This window comes from Scardinius erythrophthalmus (assembly GCF_964197995.2).
Source record: "Scardinius erythrophthalmus genome assembly, chromosome: 22".
NCBI classification, from domain to species: Eukaryota; Metazoa; Chordata; class Actinopteri; order Cypriniformes; family Leuciscidae; genus Scardinius; species Scardinius erythrophthalmus.
Window position 1 is genome coordinate 16,747,368 of NC_138242.1, and position 9,773 is coordinate 16,757,140.

The window sequence follows — 9,773 nt, forward strand, 5'->3', positions numbered from 1 at the left end:
GTTCTCAGCAGTATGGCTGTTAGGGAAATGCTCTACACCAAGTAAAATAGTGCAGAGCTTGTCATTGTCATCTATGAAATGGCAAGTAACTGCTAGGTAGGCATCCATGTTTAGGGATGTCCACATGTCCGAGGTAAGGCTTATAGCCGCAACTTTCTGCAGCTGCTCTCTGGCCTTCTCCTTAGCCTCCTTATATTTATGCTCAACCATGATCTTCAAAGCCTGTGAATAAAAATAAATGCAGAAAATAAATACTTTAAACTGTGCATGCTCATGCAGTGCTCGATAATGCCTGAGCATGGAGGAGGTGTTATTGATGTATGTCAGCTCCTTCAGGCACAGCAAGCATTTCACCTTGAAACATAAATTAATAGACATGAAATATAATACAGTTATATAGTGAGGATAATTTTAATATTAAGACAGAATTTTGTTTTATAATAATAATACATTTACCTTATTCTGACCAACCATTTAAAAAAACTCCCAGACTGGGGAGGTTTTCCTCTTTCTTGCTGACTCCATTACAAGGAAACAAAAAAAGCAAACAAATCCAAAAAGGCAATCCAAATCAAAAAGCAGTCCAGTCCAGGTCCAAAAATCCAAAGCAATCCAAATAATCTTATGTAATTAATATATACTATACTATACTAATATATACTATACTATAATATACTATAATTAATAATAACAATATACTATAACTAATCTAACCTGATATAATGTAATAATATATAACCCTAACACATATATGACACAATAAAGACGATGACACAACTCTCTAACTCTCTAACTCTGACTCTCTGATTCTACTACAACTGATTCTACAACTCCTGACAACACCCACAAAGAGGCGCGAGTTTCGAACCCCTTTTATCCGGAAGCGACACTCAGACCGAACCGATGACGTATCCACACAAACCGAGGCCTCGTTTGTCATCAGTCACGTGATTTTCACTTAAACAATACAAGCCTCGAATCGCGGCTTCATCTGGCACGCCCATTTTTTCTCGACACACGCTCCGACGCCTCGGTTCATATGTCACATCACTACCTCCCTCCTACCACGGAGAGAGAGAGAAAAAAATTGTCCCAAAATGTCCAAAATTTGAGCTTTCGTCAGCAGGGCCTGCCGGTGGGTTGCATAGCTCAGTCATTTTGGACGCTCTCAAGAGGAATGGGATACAATGAGGCAGCATTAAAAGAAATTTTTAATACCTGTCTTGATGACCCATTGCCGGGATGGGAAATGAAGGGTCTGGAAGTCTTGGACTTTTGGGGTTTTACCAGATACCTTGAGCATCGGAGTCAGTGGGATACAGCAGTCACGTCTGGGTCTCCTGAGAAGATGACCGACACACCTGAGCTGGTGAGTGGAACTTCCCCTAAGGCGGTGGGCTCGAGGCTACTGTCTTGCCATCGTAGGCGGAGAAGGAGGAAGGTCACGTCTGTCGATCCAGAGACTGTTCACGTCATGCCTGCCGAGCCTGTGTCTTCGGACAAGATGGCCGCCACCGAGCCTGTTCACGTCACGCCTGCCGAGCCTGTTCATGTCACGCCTGCCGAGCCTGTGTCTTCGGACAAGAAGGCCACCGCCGAGCCTGTTCACGTCAAGGCATGGGATGATAACCGGTTTCAAGGTTTACCGCGGTTTGAAAAAGTCACGGTTTCAAAACCGCAAAAAAAAAAGTTATACCGTTCCTACGATATGTGCATTTTTTGTGTCGTCAAAGTGAAAGCGCAGAACTCCCTACTAGATTGTGTGTGTGCGTACCTGCAGCGAAAACAATGCAGCCCCTCCCCCACCGGTTACTGCTGGCAGGCGCGTGTATGTGATTGTGCACGCGATCCGCAGTCAGTGAGACTCAGCAGTAATTTAAGTTCAGGATGGCCGAAGGAGGTGAACCCCCACAACTTTTCCCCCCATCAAAAAAGACCAAGTCAGCGGTGTGGGATTTTTTGGGGTACCGGAAAAATTCTGACGGCCACGGCTTGGAAGAGGAAGGTCAACCGACATGCAAATCATGTTTAAAAAGAGTCGCTGCTAAAGGAGGCAATACATCAAATATGATTTCTCATCTACGGGAGCACCATCCAGCACTCTTCGCTAAATTCAAGGTGAGTTGTTAACTTAAAGCTGTCTTAAAATGAACTTTTGCAAACATCTAAGTTACCGAGTCAGATAACACGGCTAATTAATAAACATTAGCTAACATCAACTAATTTCCTCTTGCACGTTACTTTACAGAGTGGGAAATAGCAGACTATATGTACTAACGTTACGTTTCTGTGATTGAACATTAGTACAACAATTAAGTTAAGGTGAAATCACGTCTTTGCTTTTAAGCCTTCTGCCACGTTAACATATTTTCAAAATCACGCCATTAAAAAAAAAAAAAAAAACTCCTCGCTGGCTCTCACGTGTCTGAGTGTTCGTGAACTGATGAGACTGTGTGTGTGTGTGTGCATGTGTGCAGTACACTCGCACTCTCTGCGTTAATATGCATCAACACTGAAATTAAAATTTATTTTAGAGCATTATTTTGATATTTTTAGCAGTACTATTTGTTTTTACACACACACAAAATTAAATAATGTAATTAGTTGTTTTTGTTAAATCTAGTAAATTACCACATCGCATCTATTTTTAAAAGTATACTGATTAAAAGATGAAGTGAAAAAAAAGACTAGTTACAGATTTAGCTTAAATTTAACATGTCAGTCTTTGTTTTTCTTCTTTGTAGAGCAGCTGTGGCTTCAGCAGCAAAGGACCATCCTCCTCAAAAGCTGCAGGTCAGCCAACAATCCAAGAAACTTTTGAGAAACAGCTTGCTTATGCACCCACATCCAAGGCTGCAAAGGACCTGAACAGTGCGGTGGCATACTTTATTGCAAAAGACATGATGCCTTTTCAAACTGTGGAGAAACCTGTTTTTTTAAAACTAATGAAAACAGCAGCACCTTTATACAAAGTGCCATCAAGAAAATTCTTTTCAAAGAATGAAATCCCCAAGATGTACACAGAAGTCAGGGGTCATGTGCAAAAACAAGTGGCAGAAGGGGTGTGGTTTTCTGTTACTACAGATGTTTGGACCAGCAGTGGTGGTAGTGGAGAACCATACATAAGCTTCACAGTTCATTTCCTCTCTCCAGATTGGGAATTGAAGTCCTTCTGCCTCGAAGCTGTTTTTTTTCCAGAGGACCACACAGCTGAAAACCTCTTGGAATTTTTTGAAAACATTCTGCAGGAGTGGAGCATCACAAGGGACCATTTGTCCAGCATCACAACAGAAAATGCGTCAAACATGAAAAAAGCATTCCAAGGCTTACCCTGTGTTTGGCTCAGCTGTTTTGGCCATAACCTAAATTTGGCTATAGTCAAATGGCTAAAACTTCAAAGAGTTGAATCCGCTGTTCGAGCATGCAGGCATCTTGTTCAAGGATTCTCTCGCAGCTGGAGAAGAAAGAGGGAACTAAAGAAAAATCAGGGACTCCTGAATATTCCTGAAAAATCACTCATTCATGATGTAGTGACAAGATGGGGGTCCACCTTCAAAATGATTAAAAGATTTCTGGAACAGCAGCAGGCTTGTTGTGCAGTGCTTGCAGCAGACAGAAGCTCATGGCACTTAATGCCAAAAGACAGTGATGTCCGCACTTTGGAGATGGTCTGCCAACTTCTGAGGCCTCTAAATGACTTCACAGATCTACTGGCTTCTGAAACAAAGACCACCCTGTCATCATTGAAGCCTGTTATGGAGCACATCACTGGCATACTGGAAGAAAAAGAGGAAGATGATGCCCTAACAAAACAAATGAAAAAAGTAATGAGGGATGATCTGCAACAACGTTACTCCTCTGAGGATGTCAGTAAGCTGATTGACATTGCTTGCTTCATTGATCCCCGTTTCAAGGGCAACTTTTCGCAGAACAAGGATGAGACTGTCATGTTCACTGTAGAGGAAGCTGTGAAACTGGAAGAAATTACAGCACGGCCACCTCAAGAATTACCTGCCTTCACTACTGCTCAAGAGCAAGGAAACAGCACTTCCACAACCACTGTCCCTTCTGCTGCAACAAAGAAGAAAGACAAATCTCTGTCTTGCTTGCTCAAAAAAATTACATCAGCAAAACAAGAAACGGTCAAAGAAGGAGATGTCCCATTAAAAGAAAGAGTGATAGCGGAGGTTAAATTGTATATGTCTCAGCCTCCCATATCCTCTGATACTGACCCACTGGCATGGTGGAAAATTCATGCTCAAGAGTTACCTCTACTTGGCAAGGTAGCAAGAAAATTTCTCTGCATCCCAGCCACCAGTGTGCCCTCAGAAAGGGTGTTCAGTTGTAGCGGACATATCCTCGTACCTCACCGGTCCAAACTTAATCCAGGAAAGGTGAACATGCTCACATTCCTGCATCTTAACTTGGACTGAACTGAATAAAGAATGTGTAAAAAGTGAGCATGTCTACAAAAATTGTTGAGCTGCTAAAATGACTACATTTTTTTATTTATTTATTTATTTATTTTTGGAACTGTGACAAATGGTCATGTTTTTGTTTTGATTAGTGATTGCATTTTTTCCATTTAGAAGGAGGTTTTTGAAAATTTTATTTATGTTTATTTATGTTGATTATTGTTGAGCTGCAGGATTAGGCTCACACAAGTGACTGCAATTTAATTTAATTAAGAAGATTCAATTATTTATTTTAATTATTTTGCCTGATGTTCAATGTTCCAAAATGTTCTATATGTTTCCTAAAATAAAATATACTGTGTTCAGTTGGAAAAATAAGAGTTGTTTTTTTTACCCAGACATTTAAATATAACATTGTAAAGCAGTAATTACAATACCGTGATACCGTGAAACCGTGATATTTTTATCCAAGGTTATCATACCGTCAGAATCTTATACCGGCCCATGCCTATTCACGTCACGCCTGCCGAGCCTGTGTCTTCGGACAAGAAGGCCACCGCCGAGCCTGTTCACGTCACGCCTGCAGAGCCTGTGTCTTCGGACAAGAAGGCCACCGCCGAGCCTGTTCACGTCACGCCTGCCGAGCCTGTGTCCCCTGACAAGATGGCCGCCATCGAGCCTGTGTCTGTTCCTGAGCCTGAGCCGGTGGTGTCTGTTCCTGAGCCTGAGCCGGTGGCGTCTGTTCCTGAGCCCTCAGTGACCGCGACACTGGCCATTATGGCCACAGCCATGTGGTGTGTGTGGGCTACGCACACACTTGGGCCAGTGGTGTCTGTTCCTGGGCCGGTGGTGTCTGTTCCTGGGCCGGTGGTGTCTGTTTCTGAGCCGGTGGTGCCAGTTCCAGTGCCTCAGCCGGTGGTGCCAGTTCCAGTGCCTGAGCCGGTGGTGCCAGTTCCAGTGCCTGAGCCGGTGGTGCCAGTTCCAGTGCCTGAGCCGGTGGTGCCAGTTCCAGTGCCAGTTCCGGTGGTGCCAGTTCCGGTGGTGCCAGTTCCGTTGGTGCCAGTTCCAGTTCCTGAGCTGTTGGTGTCTGTTCCAGTGCCTGAGCCGGTGGTGCCAGTTCCAGTGCCTGAGCCGGTGGTGCCAGTTCCAGTGGTACCAGTTCCAGTGCCAGTTCCGTTGGTGCCAGTTCCAGTTCCTGAGCCGTGGGTGTCTGTTCCAGTGCCTGAGCCGGTGGTGCCAGTTCCAGTGCCTGAGCCGGTGGTGCCAGTTCCAGTGCCTGAGCCGGTGGTGCCAGTTCCAGTGCCTGAGCCGGTGGTGCCAGATCCAGTGCCAGTTCCGGTGGTGCCAGTTCCAGTGCCAGTTCCGGTGGTGCCATTTCCAGTTCCTGAGCCGTTGGTGTCTGTTCCAGTTCCTGCGCCATGGCCGCCCTGTGGGGTCTTCACCGCCGTGGTCGCCCGAGGGGTCTTCACCGCCGTGGCCGCCCGAGGGAAAGTCTCCGCCCTGGCCGCCTGAGGGAAAGTCTCCGCCCTGGTCGCCCGAGGGAAAGTCTCCGCCCTGGCCGCCAGATGGACTGTCCGCTCTGCCCTGGCCGCCCGAGGGGTCGTCTCCGCCCTGGCCGCCCGATGAACTGGCCGCTCCGCCCTGGCCGCCTGAGGGAAAGTCTCCGCCCTGGCTGACAGATGGACTGTCTGCTTCACCCTGGCTGCCGGCTAAGCTGTTCCCCCCTATTCCTGTTCCCCTCCATGGACCTGGCCCCCCATCCCGCCCCCTGATCCTCCACCATTTCTCCTCCCACCTGGACTCTTGTTTTGTTTGACTTGGAGCGTCTGGTAGCCGCTCCGTAGAGGGAGGGTTATGTCACAGTGTCTGGTTTGTGTTCCCTGGGTGTCCACTAGAGGTCCTCTTCCCGCACGGTGTCCTACACTCTGTTACTACATTTCCCATGATCCTGTCTGTCACCGAGTGTTCATTGTGTTCAGCTGTTTCTCGTCACCTTGTTTAGCACTTGTGTGTGTATATATACCCTGTCAGTTTCAGTGTTTGTCACGGAGACCTTGTTTAATGTCCTCACACTTCTGTTCCTGTTTGCTGCCTGTTCTTGTTCGTGTTTATGTTCTTGGATTGACTTATTGGATTTTGACCATTTGCCTGAACTGATTGTGAGTACGGATTACCCCAATAAATTAACTGCACTTGGATCTCTCTCTTTTGTGTGTGATTCGTGACAAGTACATGGATGCAGGGAGTAGAGGAGTGACAGTAATACAAATAATAATTATTGTTAGTAGTAATATTAGTATATGTTTAAGTTGTCCTCTCTTCTTTTTGCTTTTTTTCAGAGCATTTGTAATCAAGTCTGACCTGGCTATCACAGCCAAACAACCACTACAGGTGGTGCTACAAGCCACTACAGGTGGTGTTGTCACCTCTCCATCCTCTGCCCCTCCCAAAGAACGGGCCAACCCGCCACCAAGAAAGAGGGCCAGGGTCAGTGAGGCACTCCTGGATTTCATGAAGGAGCAGGCAGAGAGGGAAGAGGAGAGAGAGCAGGAGGAAGTGGTGAGGGAAAGAGCAGCCTCTGACAGGGCAGAGAGATACTTGACTCTCTTTGAGAGACTTGTAAATAAATTGTAAATAGCCAGTATTATTTGTTATGTTCTTGGTTTATAATTGTTGTATGGGATTTTTTTCTATAAATATTTTTTAAATTGAGTTTTAGTCTGTAGTACATCAAGTAGTAATATGCAGGAAAGACAAATAAAAAAAGAGAAGCAAATCTTACAACCGCAGTCAGAGTCATGCCTTCTTTTTGAAATTATTTGTAGACAGCCATCAAATTTTGCATGTTTCTTTTCAACTAAAATATTTGGTGATTAATAGGTATTTTTTCTGTTGTCATTGACATTCTGCTAGGTGTGCTTAAAAACAGTCAATGACCATATACACAGTATTTTTTAATTATACATCAACTAAACAATTTTACAGTCTAACTAATATAATGATACAAATAAATATATTAAAATCTGCAAGGTAACATTTACATTTCATTTTCATTTATTCACTATTTATTTGACAGGGACAGTGCACACTTAAAATAATTTAAACAGAGTTAGCTAGCAGCTAATTTGCATCTATTGTCCCTGGGCATTCACTCAGGTTTATCCCCTCAATCATAATCGTGCTCCCTCAGAAACGCAGGCAGCTCTCCAGGGGCAGACACCTGTGCAGCAAGTCTGGCACGGAGATTATTTCCTGAGAACTCACTATCATCATCAGGAACGTTAACCCTGATTTTCATCCTCATCGTAAAGTTCCTCCTCCTCCTCCAGGATATCATCTGTCGAGAGACAGAGGTTGTGGAGGATGCAGCATGCTGCAATTACTTTAGGGGCAAATAGAGGCCGAATCTCCAAAGCCCTCAGGAAGATGGCTCGGTTTTTAGCATTCCAAAGGTACGCTCAATGATGTTCCTGGCCTTGGCATGGTGCTTGTTGAAGCGTGCTTCAACTTGGCCTGATGATTAAAATACAGGTAATGTAAAAATATATGTGGTATTTCAAATGCAAAATAACAAATCCAATAAAAATTTTCTCTGTATATTCTTACCCGCTACAGGCTGGCGGTATGGCGTCATGAGGGTGAGAGGATGCTGCAGACATGGGTACCCCACGTCTCCAAGAAGAAAGAAGCCAGCTGGTGGATATAGGGACTCCTTGTACATTGGAGATCTCCGGAGGACAAGGGCATCATGGACTGACCCGGTGTTGCCAATGTAAATATCCAGAAATTTCCCTTTGCCATCACACACACCCTGGAGAACCACTGAAGGGAAGAGCTTGCGGTTAAAGTAACACTTCTTTTGCGGTTCAGCAGGTGGAAGTATTCTGACGTGGCACCCATCTATTGCTCCAGCCGCACAGCGGAATGCCTCATGGCCAGCCAAGCGAGCAAATCCTGCCCCGACCTCCTCCATCTCTTCTGGCTTGGGGAAATGAATCACCTTGTGAACAATGGCCATCATGTCATCCACTATACTGTGGACTATTCTGCCAACTGTGGCTCTCGGTATGGCGAAGATGTCTGCTGTCACTCTGTATGAGGTGCCACATGCAAGCCAGTAGAGACAGACAGCCACCTCGATTTCGTGGCTCCATCCATGTGGCTTTTGCCGAGGCAACATCTGGATCATTTTGGTATCATTTTGGTATTGGAGCAAGGAGTGGGAAGCAAGGAAAGGCCAACACAATGGTAAGTAAAAAAAATAATTAAAAAAAGGCTGTTCCATTCCTTCTAGTCTGATTATATGTGTATTTCTTAAAATTATCTAGGCTACAGATTTACTAATACACTTTACTTGATTTATTGTACAATCTTTTCCTGAGTTGTTTTATCTGCAAATGTGAGTGTGAACCTTTTTTTGCTACAGGTCTAAGGTAGTGCAGAGCGTACTGTAATTTAAGATACTCAAACAAGCTATTGCTATTCTACCTAATCCCAATTTATTGGATAAGGAAACTATAAACTAGTCATTTTTCCTATTCATCCAGGGTTCTCCCCTAGGATTTTGTGAGGAGGTGATGGCACTAGGGGGCACAATCAACATGATCAAATGTAGCTTGACCGATGTAATCAATTGTAATACTGAGTGATGGAAAATTTGCTTTATATTAACTACTAGGGGTTAAGAGTTTATAGGGGTTATATTAACTAGGGGGCAGCATCCCTGTTGAGAACCCTGTTGTATACCTTAACATTTCAATCTACTTGATCACATTGTTTGGCACTATTACTTAAGTGCTGATTTAAGTCAACTTTATATGATAATGTACTTACATAATCAGAGACAATCGCTAAAATAGCACATTGCCGTTCCATCTTCCTCCTCCTCATCCTGGTTCTCGTCATTTGTAGACGCCTTCTCAGCTCAGCAGCTTCCTCTTCTGCTTCTTGGTAAAGTATACCCATAGTGACTGCTAACATTGGTCCATCTTTGACCTAACAGTTATACCTGAAGTATTTGATCTTCTCCAAACAATAGATAGACTATACTTGATTGACAAACAATTGATATTACTATAACTGTTACTGTTATAATACTATTACTATTGATATAACTATTAATAGCCTGCGCTTTACCGGCGTTTTTTTTTTTACCGGCTTTTTTTTTCCCGCCGTTGGCTAGTGATGTATACAAAAAAACAACAGAAACAGACTGAAAGGAGACAGGCGTTGCTTTATTTTTATGAATACATTACATTGTAGTGTACAGTTGTAGAGTAATCCCTTGAACTGAGGGTAGGCTTGGGCGATAAAGCCTGGCTGTTATCGTCAATAATTCTCGTTATGTTTGGGTACTGC